Below are 16,492 nucleotides of genomic sequence, written 5' to 3'. Positions count from 1 at the left end.
TTAAAGCTAAGAAAACAGCTTTAGATATTTCATAGAAATTTTATTCATTCATTTACATATGTTGTAGAAAGATCAATTTTATTCTGCTTAGCTCACTATGAATTCGCTGATTATGTTATGATAAACTCAACAAGAATAAAACTTGGTAGTAAACACCCATATTCTTTCATGTACCTATTTTTGGAAGAGTTAAAAAAATGATGGGACTTCCCTGGTGATCCAGCGTTTAAGACTCTACACTTCCATTGCAGGTTTTGATCCCTGTTTAGGGAACTAAGATTCCACATGCCACGAGGTGCAGGCAAAAAAGAAAAAAAAAAAAAATATATATATATATATATATAATGGCAATGACATGTCTATAGCCCATCACCAAGTTCTGAAATTTTCCTTGATTGTACCTACCACTTTATGTGGTGGATGCTCAGTAAATCTGAATTAAATGTGAATTACCTTAAAATCTGAGTTCACTGTCTCAAAGGAAAAGATTCATAGTTTAAAAAAAGGCACTTAAATTATGCTTTGTTAGCAGTCTATAAAAATTGTACATATATATGAGGGTTTATCTTAATCACCCTGATCATTTTCCTCACATCAGCATTGTAATTTGGATGTGTTTTCAAAAATCCAACTATCCCACTGCAAGAATTGATAGCTTGTTTGATTGAAAATTTGATTGCTTGACATTTTACAAATGATGGTGTTCAGAGTCAGGGATTTATCAAATGGCTTCATTCTCCTCATAAGATTTGAGGATGTTTGGAAAACATTTCACTATCTCCACCATTCGAAGGAAAACACTGAGTTTGCCTTTCATGACCAAAGCATTTACTTTTTTGAAAATGTTTTCACCCAAGGAAAAGGTTTTCATTTAGAAATGTAAACATTTTGGCTATTAGGGTGGTACCGAATAAAAGATTCCTTGATTGCTTTAAATGAGCCATTTAGAAGCCTTTGCCAATGCAGACACAGTCAGTCAGCATGCCACAGTGTGTCAAAGCAGTCCACCTTCACTGGTGCTCTGTAAATCACACCAGGGATTTGGGTAAATTAAATTGGTTTTTTCACTAGAAACCAGATGTTGCACCTCCACTGAGTTTTACTTGGGAAAACAATGCACTATTAAGTGACTGTGAGCCATGCAATGAGGAAGAAATATTGCACCTGGCTGTCAAAATGCATACCAAGTTTCAACCTGCAGCAACAGAAAGTCTTCAAGGGAATACTCAGTCCTGGATTGACTGGAATCTGTAATCTAGATTCCAAATATTCTAAATTTCAAGGATGCTTGATAAACTATCAAAAGCAAGTTAGGTCAAAAGCATCTCTAGTAGAGTTAAGAAATAGATTGACATGTCTAACATAAAACAGTATGTGTGTGTGTGTGTGTGTGTGTGTGTGTGTGTGTGTGTGGCAAAAAGCCCACATCAAAAAAAAAAAAAAAAAGACTACTGAAATCAAAGAGCTAACTCAGCCAGTGCATTCAGATTCTAGATGCAAAAGTAATTAAACTGTAGAAAAAAAAAAAAGAGAAAGCAAGAAAAGAAGGGAGTTAGGCAGAGGAAAGAATGAAGGCAAAAAAAGATAAGAAGAAAGAGAGGAGGAAAGGGGGGAGAGAAAAGCAAGGGAAGGGAAGCAAAGAAAGAAGGAAAAAGGAACAGATTATGTAGAAGTTGAAAATATATTTATCAAGACTAACGTCAACTATACATTGTCACTTGCGATCTCCCTATCTACCTCTGCAAGGATTAAGCTACATGCTGCTGCAGCTACTGACCTTCAATAGCCCTTCAAAGGAGGAGAGTATACATGAGACACTCTGTGCCCAGGGAAAAACTGGCAAGACAGGTCCTCAGATACTTAGATGTTTTCATCTCTAACTAATTGTATGAGCCCAGTTCTTGTATCTCCTCAAATCTAGAAAAGTGCCAAAATCCTTTATGGTGATGACTATTCCTTGTGACTAGCAGAAGCTTCATGAGACAAGCAGAAACTTTCTACAAAAAAAGTCTGTGCTTGATTGCATGTACTCCCCCTTTACCCCCTTTATATAAACTTTATATCTTTATATAGTCTTTATATCTTTATACAGTCTTTATATCTTTATATAATCTTTATATCTTTATACAGTCTTTATGTCTTTAATCTTTGCATATATACCATCTTTTCTCTCTACCTCTTTGGAGCAGTTTCTCAGAGCTATCTGAAATGCTGTCTCCCAGGCTGTAGTCCCCATTTTGCCCCAAACAAAATGTGACTTGCAACTCTAATGTTGTGCATTTTCTTTAAGTCAACATTAACATAAGTCCTAGACCTCCCACATTGTGGCTATGAATAACTGCACTTTTCACTCAACCACAGGATTCCAAATTATTTGAGAATACCCCAGTTTTTCTGAGCATCCTCAAAAGAGGGTCCCATATGAGCAAATAGCTTGTCCACTGTAGTCACCACACAGCGGCCCACAGGCTCTGCCCTGTTCACCTTTGACTTCTGAGCCTACCTGTCCCCTGATATGCCTGTGCAGCCAAATGCTGGAAACTCCCTGCCACTGCCCATTATACGTCTTCCTTTCTTTATCCTAAGGATGCTAACCCATGTGGCATAAGGAATCTCCCATGTATCCCAAAGTATCCCAGAGTACCTAGAAGTACATGATACAATGGTTTACAGGAAAGGATAGGAGAACGACCTCTTCTCTAAGTTCCCTATTTCATGGCAGTTAGAGGCACAGGTGGCGATGACCGTCGCTGACACCATCTTCCTTACATCAGCTTTCGTCCTTTCTTCTCTGCTCCAGGAAACCGAGCCTAACCCAAGACGGTCATGAAACACACAGCTTTCCACATCTTATTCCAAGTTCCTCTGCTAGCATCATGTCCCAATCCCGAACTCTTCTTTCCAAATTTGAAAAGAAAACATATCCTCACATGCCAGATACAGACACAGGTGAAAAGATGTCCACGGGCCAGCAAGTTTGCGCTAATACAGCCGTAGATCAGGTAACTCCTTGCATACATGAAAGTGAAAGTGTTAGTCACTCAGCTGGTCTGACTCTTTGCCACCCCGTCAACTATAGCTTACGAGGCTCCTCCACGGATGGAATTCTCCAGGCAAGAATGCTGGAGTGGGTAGCCATTCTCTTCTCCAGGGGATCTTCCTGACCAGGGATCAAACCAGAGCCCCCTACATTACAGGCAGGGTCTTTATTGTCTGAGCCCACCAGGGAAGCCTTTCCTGCATATTTAATATATACATACATACATATTTTATAGCTAACTTTACATGTTTTTCCTGGTGGCTCAGTGGTAAAGAACCTGCCTACCCATGCAGGAGGCATGGGTTCAATCCCTGAGTCAGAAAGATCCCCCAGAGAAGGAAATGGCAACCCACTCTAGCATTCTGTTTGGGAAATCCCACTGACAGAGGAATCTGACAGTCTACAGTCCATGGAGTCACAAGGAGCTGGACATAACATAGCGAATGAACAGCAGCAGCAATAGATGTATTTATATAATGTGCAACCAGCTCCCATTTTCATGTTATAATATCAGTCAGATAATAAGCCTTTTTCCAAATCGCCTATATCATAAAATTTGTAATTTCCCTAAAATACCCTCACTACATTTCATATAAGGAGGAAAAAGACATTTCAGATAAATTACCCATTTTTTTAAAGGAAAGTTATTGACAATCAACGTTTCAGAAATATTTTTATTTGATAGCTTTACTGAGTTCACCGATTGCTTTGCTGAGTGCACTACCAACTGCTGAATTTTAAAATTGCCCTAAAATTGTACATAATAGTTTAAAATAAACATGTATTATATTGTACTCTTTGTTTGGTTTGGGAAGTCAGGGGCAATTTTGCTGAGTGGTTGTGGCTTAGATTCTTTCATGAGACTGCAGTCAAGGTGTTGGTCGGAGCTGCAGTCATCTAAGGCACAACTAGAATTGGGAGATATGCTTCCAAAATGGTCCATTCACATGGCGGTTGGCAGGAAGCCTCCTTTTCTTGCCAAATGTCCTCTCCACAGGACTGGCCCAGCATCCCTGACATCCATTCAACATGGCACCATCTTTTCCAGGAGAAATTTAGCCAAGAGAGAGCAATAAGGAAATCATAATGCTTCTTACAACCTTGTCTCAGAAGTCAGACACCATCATTTCTCTCACATTCTCTTTACTAGAAGTTAGTAAGTTGCTAAGTCCAGCCCGTATCTTAAAATAGGGGAGTTCAGTCGCACCTCTTGAGAAAAAGAGTATCCAGGACTTCTGCACATGTTTAAAAATCACCTTAAGAGGAATATGTGAGGCACTTAACAAAAGCTCAAGAAAAGATACGGCCAAGATTAGATGAATCTGGGTCCCCTTAACTGGAGATCCAGGCTAAGAAGAAACTGTTCTTTGAGAGAAAGAGGAAAACATCTTAAGGTGTAACAGTATCATTTGAATAATATCTGTTTTGGATCTGTGTAGGTTTTAGCCTGTTTCAAGGTCTTCCTATAATTGCAGTAGAGACAGCAGACTTCATCCTCAACCCTTTAGTCCTTTGTATTGTTATTAATATGTCCACGATTCCTTTTCTAGTAAATGATGAGAAACTCTCTCATTTCAGTAGTGGTACCTGCACTGGCAGATGGCACTTTGGAGTGGACTGAACAAACTGCTTACAAGAGGCATGAGAATGGTATACACGGTTTTCTGATGGGGAAGCCATAACATCACAGCCCGAACCACACTGCCGTTGGCACGGCAGTTCAAAGTACTCAAATGGACTAGAGGAACATTAGAAGACAAGTGAATATGTTACAATAAATTACATTATGATAAAAATCTGCTTCAGCATTACATCTTAGGGATCCTTCAATGTGTCGGCAACACAAAAATAAGCTATTTCATTTTTCCTTCCCTGAGACTAGCAGTTGAATGTGTAGGTGGCAGGATGGATAATAGACGGTTTAGCAGAAGCGAGCGGCAACAGTGGAAGCATGGGCAGCAAATTTTTATAATATTAGCAATTCAGCTCCAAGTATCAGATTAGCACAGTATTAGAATCATTCATCGGAATATGCTTGGAGGCCAAAACTTTTCTCAGCAAAACTTTCAATGAATTTTAAGCAAAAGAATATGGTGTTTGTCACTGTATGTATCAAAATATGCCATCCAATGATATTAAAATCATCTTACGTTCAGCCAAAACCCTCATGTGATTTACAAAATCAAAAATTCATTTGAGTCATGGATCAAACAGAGCATTCTAAAACGGCAGCCCAACTGCTGTTTTTCCAACTTTGTATGCTCATGGCAAATCTTGTAATGTCAGCATTTAAGAGAAACTCTGGCTTCCATCTATTCTAATTCAACTTTTAAAGTATTTAAGTTGTGACTTGTTTTCCATTTGTCATGCAAATATCACCTATGAGGTATATAAAATGATCCATTACCCAATTCAATCATGCCAAAGCAATGTCTAGTCTTTCTTCCTCTGCCAAACAAGTGAGGCATCTTATTGATAAAGTTTGTAGGACTGTCCATTTTAAAATAACTTCTTTGAGTTTACTATTTATACTTTACTTATGAGGATATGGTTACAGTAGGACCAGGTTTTTTATTTTTCCACAAAACCTCATTATGTTTGCTTTTGCCTTGTAACAGATCACACTCAATCTGGTGAATTAAAACTACCACCGTGTTGGACTCACAGTTCTTTGGGTTGGCTGGATGATTCTTCTGGACTGAGCCAGCTCAGACCATGACCATGTGTCTGGTTGTCTGATGAGTCAGCTGGAGGATGAACAATCTAGGATGGTGTCATATCTGCACACCTGGCAGCTGATAGCCAGTCACTTGAGACAACAGGGAGGAGGGTGGAGACCCTACCTACAGGGACCTCATTTTGCACTGAGGGAGCAGTATATTAAACACAGGGCAGGAAATGCTTGTTGAGGAATGTTCATGTATTGCTCGACAGCCTTCCACACACACACCAGGGATGCCCCATGCACTATTTAGAGATTATAAGAGTACTTCACAGGGTTATTTTAAGGGAGTCATGACCCAGAGCAACACCCATTATATTCCTTTCCTTAAAATTAATTAATGGAAACACATCACTGTCTAGCCCCATGGAAATAATGAAAGAAGGCTTTATAAAATTTAGTCTGCTGGCCCCCCTCTCAGTCCACTCCCTCTGAAACCTGACATCCAATCCACCACCCTCTAACTCTCTGTGGTCTCGGGAATCCACACCTCACTATCAGAAACACAAATGTCAGTTTAATCTCTTTATGTTACACATGTGTCCAATATTTCAGATCACACTTGCCAACATTAGTGTGAAATATCTACTTATGATTACTTTTGGAAGATAGGGATTCAATCCTCCTCTGATTATCTACAACAGTAGTGTGATTGAAAAACTACATGCCAAGAAAAATTATCTAACTTATGGTGCATGTTCAAAGGGAAAAGGAAAAATATTTGTTATTCCACAGGAGGATGAGTGTACTTCTACAAAATCATAAAGATCAAAATTTTAATTTGTCTTGGGTAATTATTTTATTCACATTTAAAAAATCAAGCATACCCCCATATTAATTCAGTTTGGCTTGTTTTAAGAAATTGAAAACAACAATTTGAGTTTATATTTATAGCCCTGTTACTTTAAGATGAATACATATTAATGATGAATAAAGACCAGTAAATTTTTGAGACTTGAATCTTATTTTATACTTCTTAGGAGGCAACAAATGTTCTTTGAACCAAAATTGTTGGTGAAAAAAAAAACAAACATAAGAACACTTTTGTCTTCTTTTTACAGTCTCTTTCCCATTCTTTCTACTGTTGTCCCTATAACATTATTTCTTACTCTCCTCCTCACAAAACACCACAAACAAACATGGTATAGAAATTATTTATAATTACACAAACAAATCATTTCCTTCTATTTTTCTGTAGACTAAAATAATAACTCATCAAGAACAGCTTATGCAAGCAGTTCTTTGCAGGGCTCAAAGATTCATGTCTACTAAATGCTGATGATTTCACTATATCATGTAGAAATCCATTTCCAATTGTGCAGTGTTGGTATATTAATTAATAGTTGCTCAGTTTTAGGGAAAAAAAGGGAAGCAGCCATCAAGTATGCCCAGAATATATTAATGGTATCTCTGTGTAATATATATTTCCATGTTTATTGGCATTTATTTATTTGACAAATATTTATTAGTAGTATTAATCTTATGCTTAGTCATTCCATTGTGTTCAACTCTTTGTGACCCATTGAGCTGTAGCCCACCAGGCTTCTCTGTCCATGGGTTTTTTCAAGAATACTGGAGTAGTTGCCAATACCTTCTCCACAGACTCTTCCAAACCCATGGATTGAAGCCATGTCTCCTGCACTGCAGGCAGATGCTTTACCTGCTGAACCATCAGGGAAGCCCCGATGTGCCTTGCAATTAATCTCACTATATTCCAAGTACTCTGCTAGAAATTTGTAATAAAACATTATATAGGATACAATAGGAGAGATAAGCTTGTTAAAGAAAACTATAAAGACAGAAAAGACAAACCTCTTTACTATTGCTAAGGCTCAGGAGCATCAGAGAAGATCCTACAGAGATGGTGAGTATAAATAGGGAAGAAATGGAAGGTTTAAAGGTTTACAAAGAGAAGAATAAACAGTAAACGAGATAGAACTGAGTCTAAACCCAGAGGTGTGAAAGGCCTTCATGCAATCTGGATCCAGTAAGTGTTTTGATTCTGCAGAATCCTAGGTCCTTATATAGTTACAGTAGGGAATGAGGTTCAAAACATTCAGTTGCTCAGTTCAGTCCAGTCCCTCAGTCGTGTCCGACTTCTTGCGACTCCATGGGCTGCAGCACCCCAGGCTTCCCTGCCCATCACCAACTCCTGAAGCTTGCTCAAACTCATGTCCATCAAGTCGGTGATGACATCCAACCATCTCATCCTCTGTTGTCCCCTTCTCCTCCTGTCTTCAATTTTTCCCATCATCGGGGTCTTTCCCAATGAGTCAGTTCTTCACATCAGGTGGCCAAAGTATTGGAGTTTCAGCTTCAGCATCAGTCCTTCCAATGAATCAGGACTGATTTTCTTTAGGATGGACTGGATGGCTCTCCTTGCAGTCCAAGGGACTCTCAAAATATTGGCAAGGGCCAATTTCTGAAGAACAGTTTTATGCTGGATTAAAGAGTTTAACATTAACCTTGAACATATCAAGTACCAATAAAGAGTATTAAGAGAGATGTGGATGAGGAAAATTAATTTGGAAGCAGTATAGAATCTGGATTGATCAATGAAGAAATGATATAGAAAGCTCCCTTAAGTGAACACAGGGATGATTTTTACATTGCAGGAGGGTAGAATGGGCTCTACAAACACAGAAAGTAGAACAAACTATGTTCCTAAATAGGAGTCCCAAGAGTTGGACTAGGGAGACCCCCAAAGTATAGGGAGACCACACTGCAAGTTTTATCATAAGTTGCATAAGTTTGCCTAAGGCAATGTTATCCAATTTTTAGTCTCCATTCACAGTCAGAAATACAGTTATTTTAACTTATGAGCCATACACAAGTCTCTGTGACTCTCCATTGCCTACCCCCTACCCCTTGCATACACCTCTATGTTCAGAAGTCTTTACAAAACCATTACCCATAGTCAATGACATGCACTGGGAAACTGTCAATTCTTTCATATCTATTTCATTTAGAAATGATAGATAAGATCACCTAAACTGACTGTACAACCTTCTGCATGGTGATCAGCAATTTGAACACTCGTTTAGAAAAGAAGAGAGTTTGAATCACTTGAGTTTGTGGTTGCCTGTGTCCAGGTCTGGGAGAAGGTGACGGCACCCAACTCCAGTACTCTTGCTTGGAAAATCCCATGGATGGAGGAGCCTGGTAGGCTGAACCATCGTGAAGAGTTGGACACGGCTGAGTGACTTCACTTTCACGTTTCACTTTCATGCATTGGAGAAGGAAATGGCAACCCACCCCTGTGTTCTTGCCTGGAGAATCCCAGGGACGGGGGAGCCTAGTGGTTTGCCATCTATGGGGTTGCACAGAGTCAGACATGACTGAAGTGACTTAGCAGCAGCAGCAGTCTCCAGGTCCAGCCAAGTCTATGCTGACTTAAAAGACTGCTATAAAACAGCTCTGGAGCAATTAAGACAGAACTTGCCCAGTCAGCTGCACTTGATACCCAAGAAAAGTCAACGGTTTCTGAATTAATTCTATTCTATCTCTAGCTACTTTATCACCCACTACTAAGGTATCAGTGGTTGCAACAATGTATTTTCTGTAACTAATAAATCTTCCCTGGGCATATCTAAGCACTATATTTTAAAAATGGGTTAGCAGTAACGATAGGGCTACTGTTACATGAATTGGATGGAGTTCTAATTGATCTTTTATCAAACACTATTTTTTATTTATATCACTTGAAAAACATCCCCAAATGCATTATATATGCATATATATATATAATATTTTCAATACTAAGCAGTGTATGTCATTATCACTCCCAAAACCACAAAGATTAATTTTTACCAAGCAATCTTACTCCAAAAATACTTTCTTATTCTTTTCTTTTTGAAATGTTTCAAATAACACTCTAATATGAATTACTTTCTTCTTGTACCATGAGTTATACTGGAACATTTGGAGATATTTATCCTTTATCCATAGGCTTCTCAGGTGGCACCAGTGTTAAAGAACCTGCCTGCCAATGCTGGAGATTCAAAAATGGCAGGTTGGATTCCTGGGTTGAGAAGATTCCCTGGAGGAGGAAACATCAACCCACTCTAGTATTCTTGCCTGGGAAATCCCACAGACAGAGGAGCCTGGCGGGCTACAGTCAAGGGGGTTGCAAAGAGCCAGACATGACTGAGCTGCACACACACACACCCTTTATTTAGTTTTGCTGTATCCACAACTGTCCATGTGTACACTTGAAAGTGAGTCTTACAAGCCTTTTTCAACCTATTTACTTAAACATACAAGTGATAGTTTTTGTTGTTGTTGTTTAGTCCAACTGAAATTTCAGTAAAACAAAATCCAGGCAAAGACAAGGTTTTTTTTTTTTTTTTTTTTTGGCCTGCAGAAAAGCCTTTTACAGTTTAGACTTTGGAGATTGAATCTTCATTTAAGAACTATTTCTTGAACACCTGTGGTAAGGCAGGTGCTAAGCCAGATGTGAGGAGTGGTGATCAAAACAGACACAGTTCCTGCCCTCATGGAGTTTTCAGTCTCAGGAAGAGGCAGGTAGCAAATAGGTACAGTTACAAGTTGCCCAGGACTCTGATCAGGAGAGAGACCAGCTTGGCATTTGGTGGGCCTCAACCTTACTGGAGATTTCCCTGATGGCTCAGTGATAAAGTGTTTGCCTACAATGTGGAAGACCTGGGTTTGATCCCTGGGTCAGGAAGATCCCCTGGAGAAGGAAATGGCAAGCCACTCCAGTACTCTTGCCTGGAAAATCCCGTGGACGGAGCAGCTTGGTAGGCTCAATCCATGGGGTTGCAAAGGAGTCTGGTAGGTTCAGTCCATGGGGTCGCAAAGAGTTGGACACGATTGAGTGACTTCACTCACTCACAGAGTAGAAAGCTTCTACTCCACTTCATTAAAAAAAAGAAACACACTACCACTCGATGGTCTGTGGTGACTTAAACGGGAAGGAAATCCAAAGAAGAGGGGATATATGTATACATACAGCTGATTCACTTTGCTGTACAGTAGAAACTAACATAACGTTGCTAAGTAACTATTGTGCATGCATGCTCAGTCATGTCTGACTCTGCAACCCAATGGATTGTAGCCCATTAGGCTCTTCTGTCCATGGAATTTTCCAGGCAAGATTACTGGAGTGGGTTGCCACTTCCTACTCCAGGGAATCTCCCCAATCAAGGGATCAAACCCATGTCTCTTGTGTCTTCTGAACTGGCAGGCAGAGTCTTTTACCACTTCACCACCTGGTAGATGATAAGTAACCATACACCAAATTAAATTATATGTATATAAAACACCTACATATTTATAAATATTTGTAGTAAAATTCCTTAATATTTACAAATAACCAACGCTTCTCAGGAGAAGGCAATGGCACCCCACTCCAGTACTCTTGCCTGGAAAATTCCATGGACAGGGAAGCCTGGTGGGCTGCAGTCCACGGGGTCGCTAAGAGTCAGACATGACTAAGCGACTTCACTTTCACTTTTCACTTTTCACTTTCATGCATTGGAGAAAGAAATGGCAACCCACTCCAGTGTTCTTGCCTGGAGAATCCCAGGGACGGGGGAGCCTGGTGGGCTGCCGTTTAGGGTCGCAGAGTCAGACACACCTGAAGTGACTTAGCAGCAGCAGCAACCCTTCTCAATCTCACCTATCCCATCATACACATATATTTAGTTGGTTAGTCGATTAGAGAACTCAATATGATTTAGAATATGTTTATTTCAAAAACTGATTTTCTTCTTCTAATTAATATAATTAGCCTCGTAATTTAGAGTATGAATTTGTAATCAGGTCCCTGAAAACTTTATGTCCCATCTTGGCCTAACTTGCTTAGGCTAATTAGTATAATTTTTAATTTTCTAATTAATGATAAGCTAAATTTCCTTCTTTGTTAAAAATGGAGATAATGAGAGTATCACCTGATGGAGTCATCATGAGAACTGAATAAGCCAGAGCTTTTCACATAGCAAGGGTTTATTCAATGTTAGCTATAGTTATTTCAGCAGAAATGTGTGACCTCAGGGCTTTGACATAATAAGCTTCTAACTGCATTACCTTCCATCTTTCAACCCGTGCTCTCAACCTTCCATCTCTCATAACTGAAAAGCTTGACTGAACTGCTGGAGATCACATGAAGGCTGGGGATGGGCTTCATCATTTCGTTAACCATTTGCAATACTTTTTAAGTATATCATTACCTATTGTCATGATTTATTTATTATTGATTTCATAAGTGTAGTTTTATAAATATATTATAGTTACTATATTAATGTTATAATCAAGATATATAATGTGTTCTCTCATCGTCTTCATTCTTTATCATCCTCAGGATATAAAAAAGTTTCAAATCAGCAAATCCCCACCAAAATGTAATTAATTAGTTAAAGCAAACTTTCCCAATGTATTACTTTCCATAGCTTTGCACACTGAAAACCATTTGGACTTACACACCAGTATTTTCCGAAACAGGGGAACAAAGATTCGAAAATGAAAAATAATAATAATAAAAAAAATCCATGATACTGGTTTAAATTCTTCAAGGTCTTTGATTCTGCTCTGCATAATCACTACAAGGCCAAAAACAATATGTCTGTATAAGTGTACTATCGTAACAGTTTGATTTGGAATATTGTAAATTTCAGGAATACCTCTACTTTAACTTTATCTTATATGCCTAGAAAAAAGTTGTTTTGGGCTAAAGGAATTTCTTAGCAAATGGTCCACTCCTACCTCCTAGCCTCATGCTCTTTTCCTCTATCATCATAATTCATCTGGTTAATTGCACCACAAACAGAACCTCAATTACAGCTTAAGAGTCGCAGTTTTCAAAGCCAAAGGCTCTTCAGGTTGTTTCAGAAGCACGGGCACTCCAGTGCTGCCAGAGAGGAGCTCAAGGAGAAGACCACAGGAAGACACGGGACAGGAGGGCAGGGTGGTGGTGGAGGGGCTTTAGCTCCTCTGTAAATATAAACCCAGAGCCAAATTATATTAGTGAACACTGAACAAAATTATCCAGACCTTTCCAAACCCACTTGCATTTCCTCTTAATTTAAGAAAGACATGTTCTTTGCCATGTGGACTAGTATTTCCAAGTGAAAGTGAAAAGTGAAAAGTCACTCTGTTGTGTCCGACTCTTTGCAACCCCATGGACTAGATTCTCCAGGCCAGAACACTGGAGTGGGAAGCCTTTCCCTTCTCCAGGAGATCTTCCCAACCAAGGGATCGAACCCAGGTCTCCCGCATTGCAGGCGGATTCTTTACCAACTGAGCTATCAGGGAAGCCCAAAGGAAAAATACTTGGAAAAAACTATTTCCAAGTATTTATACTTAATGTTATATACTCTCATTTTAGATGAAACCTGCGATTTTTTCCTCAGATTTTGATTCTAAAAATTTGCGAATTCAGCCAGCCTGAGTTCAAGGACTGACTAGTCCCAGGAATGTAGCCAGTTTTGCCACATTTCAGGGTTCAATCCTTTCTCCTATAAAGAGAAACAATTAGACTTTATCTTACAGGCTTGTTGGAAGATACAAATGAGAAAGTATATATCTTATTTAGGACCTCCCAGGTGAGTCAGTGGTAAAGAATCTGCTTGCCAATTCAAGAGATCCAGAAGAATTGGGTTCGATCTCTGAGTTGGGAAAATCCCCTGTAGGAAGAAATGGTAACTCACTCCAGTGTTTTTGCCTGGAAACTTGCATTGACAGAGGAGTCTGGCAGGCTACTGCCCATGGGGGTCGCAAAGTCGGACATAACTGAGTGACTGAGCATGCAATTCTTGTTTAAGAGTACACAAATAATAACTACAGAAAGTTATGAAGACTTTTTTTTTTCCATTTGCAATCTCAATAACTGATTATGTGTTTTTAACTGTCACTTCCACAGTCTCTTTAATGCTGCAGAGCAGCATCCCCTTTCCCATCTTACATCCTGTGTGCTGTGCACTTCTTCTGCACATCTTTCCAATGTTCTATCCTCTCAAAATGCAAAAACCAGGATTGCCCACACCATCACAGGTGTCTGCGTGTAACCCGTCTCTTGCCCTGAAGGTGATGCTTGATTTGCATTCCAGTGCCTTTCCTGACAACATCCCATGCTGTGTTGTCCCACTTACATCATTATGGGAAGATGAAAGGACTGGGAAAAATTGTGCCCGCTTTAAAACACATTCCTTAATCCACTCTGCAGGGCCACGTTATGGAATGATAGAGAAGGACAATATAGGTGGGAGGGCAGACTCAGCAGCTGCAAGGCAAATGCTACAAGCATGATCTACGGGCCAAGAGCAGGAATCAACACCTCGGAGGCCTCTTTTTACACATACAGCTGAGCTGTTTCATTCTTCGCTTGACACTGCGCTGGCTGACACTAAAACTTATCAGGGACTTTTCTGCTCACTTACCCAGGTACTTAAGAGACGTTTATAATCTATTCTTACATGATTGACTCTGCATTTCTGAAAAGCAGTTAAGGTCAAGTATAAACTCAGAGATTTCACTCAGTTGCCAGCCTACACACTTTAAAAAGTATTTCCTAATATGTATCGTCAGTGTTTATAATTGCCCTTAGAGATAAACACAATACTTTTGCTATTCCGTATCGAAATCAATTGTTTTCATAAAAAATCAACAAATGAAAACTGTGCCATTCCAGGAATATGCAATTTTTTATAATGTGCCTGCAAGGAAGAGCATTATAGTGCATTTTTCAAGTATGAGCAGATCACGTGTCCCACTTCACCTTTATCTGTAGAGGAACACACCTACTCCAAACCTTGCAAAGTAGCTTAGATAAAAGAGCCTTCCCTTGAGGAAATGCTGTGGCCTTCTGTGTGAATGAGTTATAATTACACTAGGGCTTGCAGAATTGGTTAAGTCGCTATAATTGCAAGAAGGGAGGCTTTGTCATCAAATTTGCCCAGGATTGGCTCTCAGCTAAGGACTTAATGTGCGTGCGTGAGAGCTCAGTCATGTCCGACTCTGTCCGACCCTTTGGACAGTATCCCACCAGTCTCCTCTGTCCATTGGATTTTCCAGGCGAGAATACTGGAGTGGGTTTCCATTTCCTCCTCCAGGGGATCTTCCTGACCCATGGACTGACCCGCATCTCCTGGGTCTCCTGCAGTGCAAGCAGATTCTGTACCCACTAAGCCATCGGGGAAGCCCCAGGCATTTTTCAGATGATTAGTTTAGAAAGTCAGGAACATCCCTGGTCATTTTCCACATTAACATGACCAAGTATACCATATCTTTAAAAAATTATTTTTTAAATAACTTTCTTCTCTTTTCCAATCAGTTTTTAACATTTTTTAAAGATTTATTTGATGTAGACCTAAAGTCTATTGAATTTGTTACAATCCTGCTTCTGTTTTTTGTTTCTTTGTTTGTTTTTTCCTCATGAGGTATGTGGGATCTTAGTTCCTCCCATCAGGGACTGAACTTGCAGCTCCTGCATTGAAAGGTGAAGTCTTAACCACTGAACTGCCAGGAAACTTTCCGTATGAGGCTTTTTTTAACCAAGCCTGCTTACTTTCACTATTCTTTTCCCAGCAACTCATCCATAATCATTTTCCCAGGACTCTCTAAAATTTGCCTTCCTGCGTGTATAGATTTTTCTCTATTCTTCAATTTATATAGATTTTTCTCCATACTTCAATTTGTTGGCAATTTGTTAACTTGTTCCCTCTTTCGGGAGCACTTTCTGATTCCTCAGCTTTGCTGCGTTACTTGAAACTTGCTTTGGCAATTTCTCTGAGATCCTTGCCCTGGTGGTTGCCCTCCTACCCATGAGGAGGCCCTAGACAAACCACCCTGCCCAAGCCCTGCTTAAGGACTAGCTTTGCTCTGAGTTTATTAGCATATTTCCCACAACAAGTTTCTTGAGTGATAGGGCAAAATACAGTATCTACAGCAAAAGCCAAGTGGTGTGCCACGTGGCAGCCCTGTCAAAGTCAGGGCTTGAGTCTGCAACTCATTTCTCTGATACAGTTCCTGCCCTCAGTAGTGACAACTTTATGAACATAGATACATTTTTTAAGAATTCTGAGAGGAGAGTCCAGATGAACCCTGAACTTCATAGCTGATGGCTTTTCTATCCTTAAAATAGTTCATTTTGATCAAATCAGACTTGACCAGGTCTCAGATTCAACTAAATTTCATGTGGGTACTAGTCTTCCTATGAATGCTTTTGAGACAACTGGTTTAAGTTTGCAGTAAATCTGACAGCTAGATTTCCCTCTTTAATACTGTCCACGGTCACTCCCCCCTGCACACATGAGTGTCAGTTTTGCCCTGCACAACTCAGGGGGCAAAATCGATACACCCTTGGCCAATCGCCTCGGCATGGCCAGTGAAGCTGTTTTCTTCATGATCTGTTCTGATCTACCCCTCCAACTTCAGTGCCCCCAACTCGTTTTCAGCTTACACACTGCAGTTGTGCACAATGAATTGTTTTTTCCTAAATACGCCATGGTCTAATGTCCTGTGGCCTTGTAGACATGGCTTATACCGTAGAGAACGGGGCTACCGTCTTATCTGCTATTTCCACTCAATCTTTAAGTTTGAGTCTCCTCCCCTGTGGAGGTTTTTGTCTGGAGTTAATAGTTTTCCTCTCCTCCCTGACCGTCTTCTACTTATATTTTCTTCTGGCTTAGCGTGTTTATCTGTCTCCCCTCTGGACTTTAAAGACCTTTGTGAGCAGACTGTGCCATGTCCAACTCTGACCCACTGTTCTTGAC

The sequence above is a fragment of the Capricornis sumatraensis genome, chromosome 2, assembly GCF_032405125.1.
Source record: "Capricornis sumatraensis isolate serow.1 chromosome 2, serow.2, whole genome shotgun sequence".
Classification (NCBI taxonomy): Eukaryota; Metazoa; Chordata; class Mammalia; order Artiodactyla; family Bovidae; genus Capricornis; species Capricornis sumatraensis.
The sequence above is the reverse complement of the archived record's forward strand: the minus strand, read 5'-3'. Positions refer to the sequence as shown.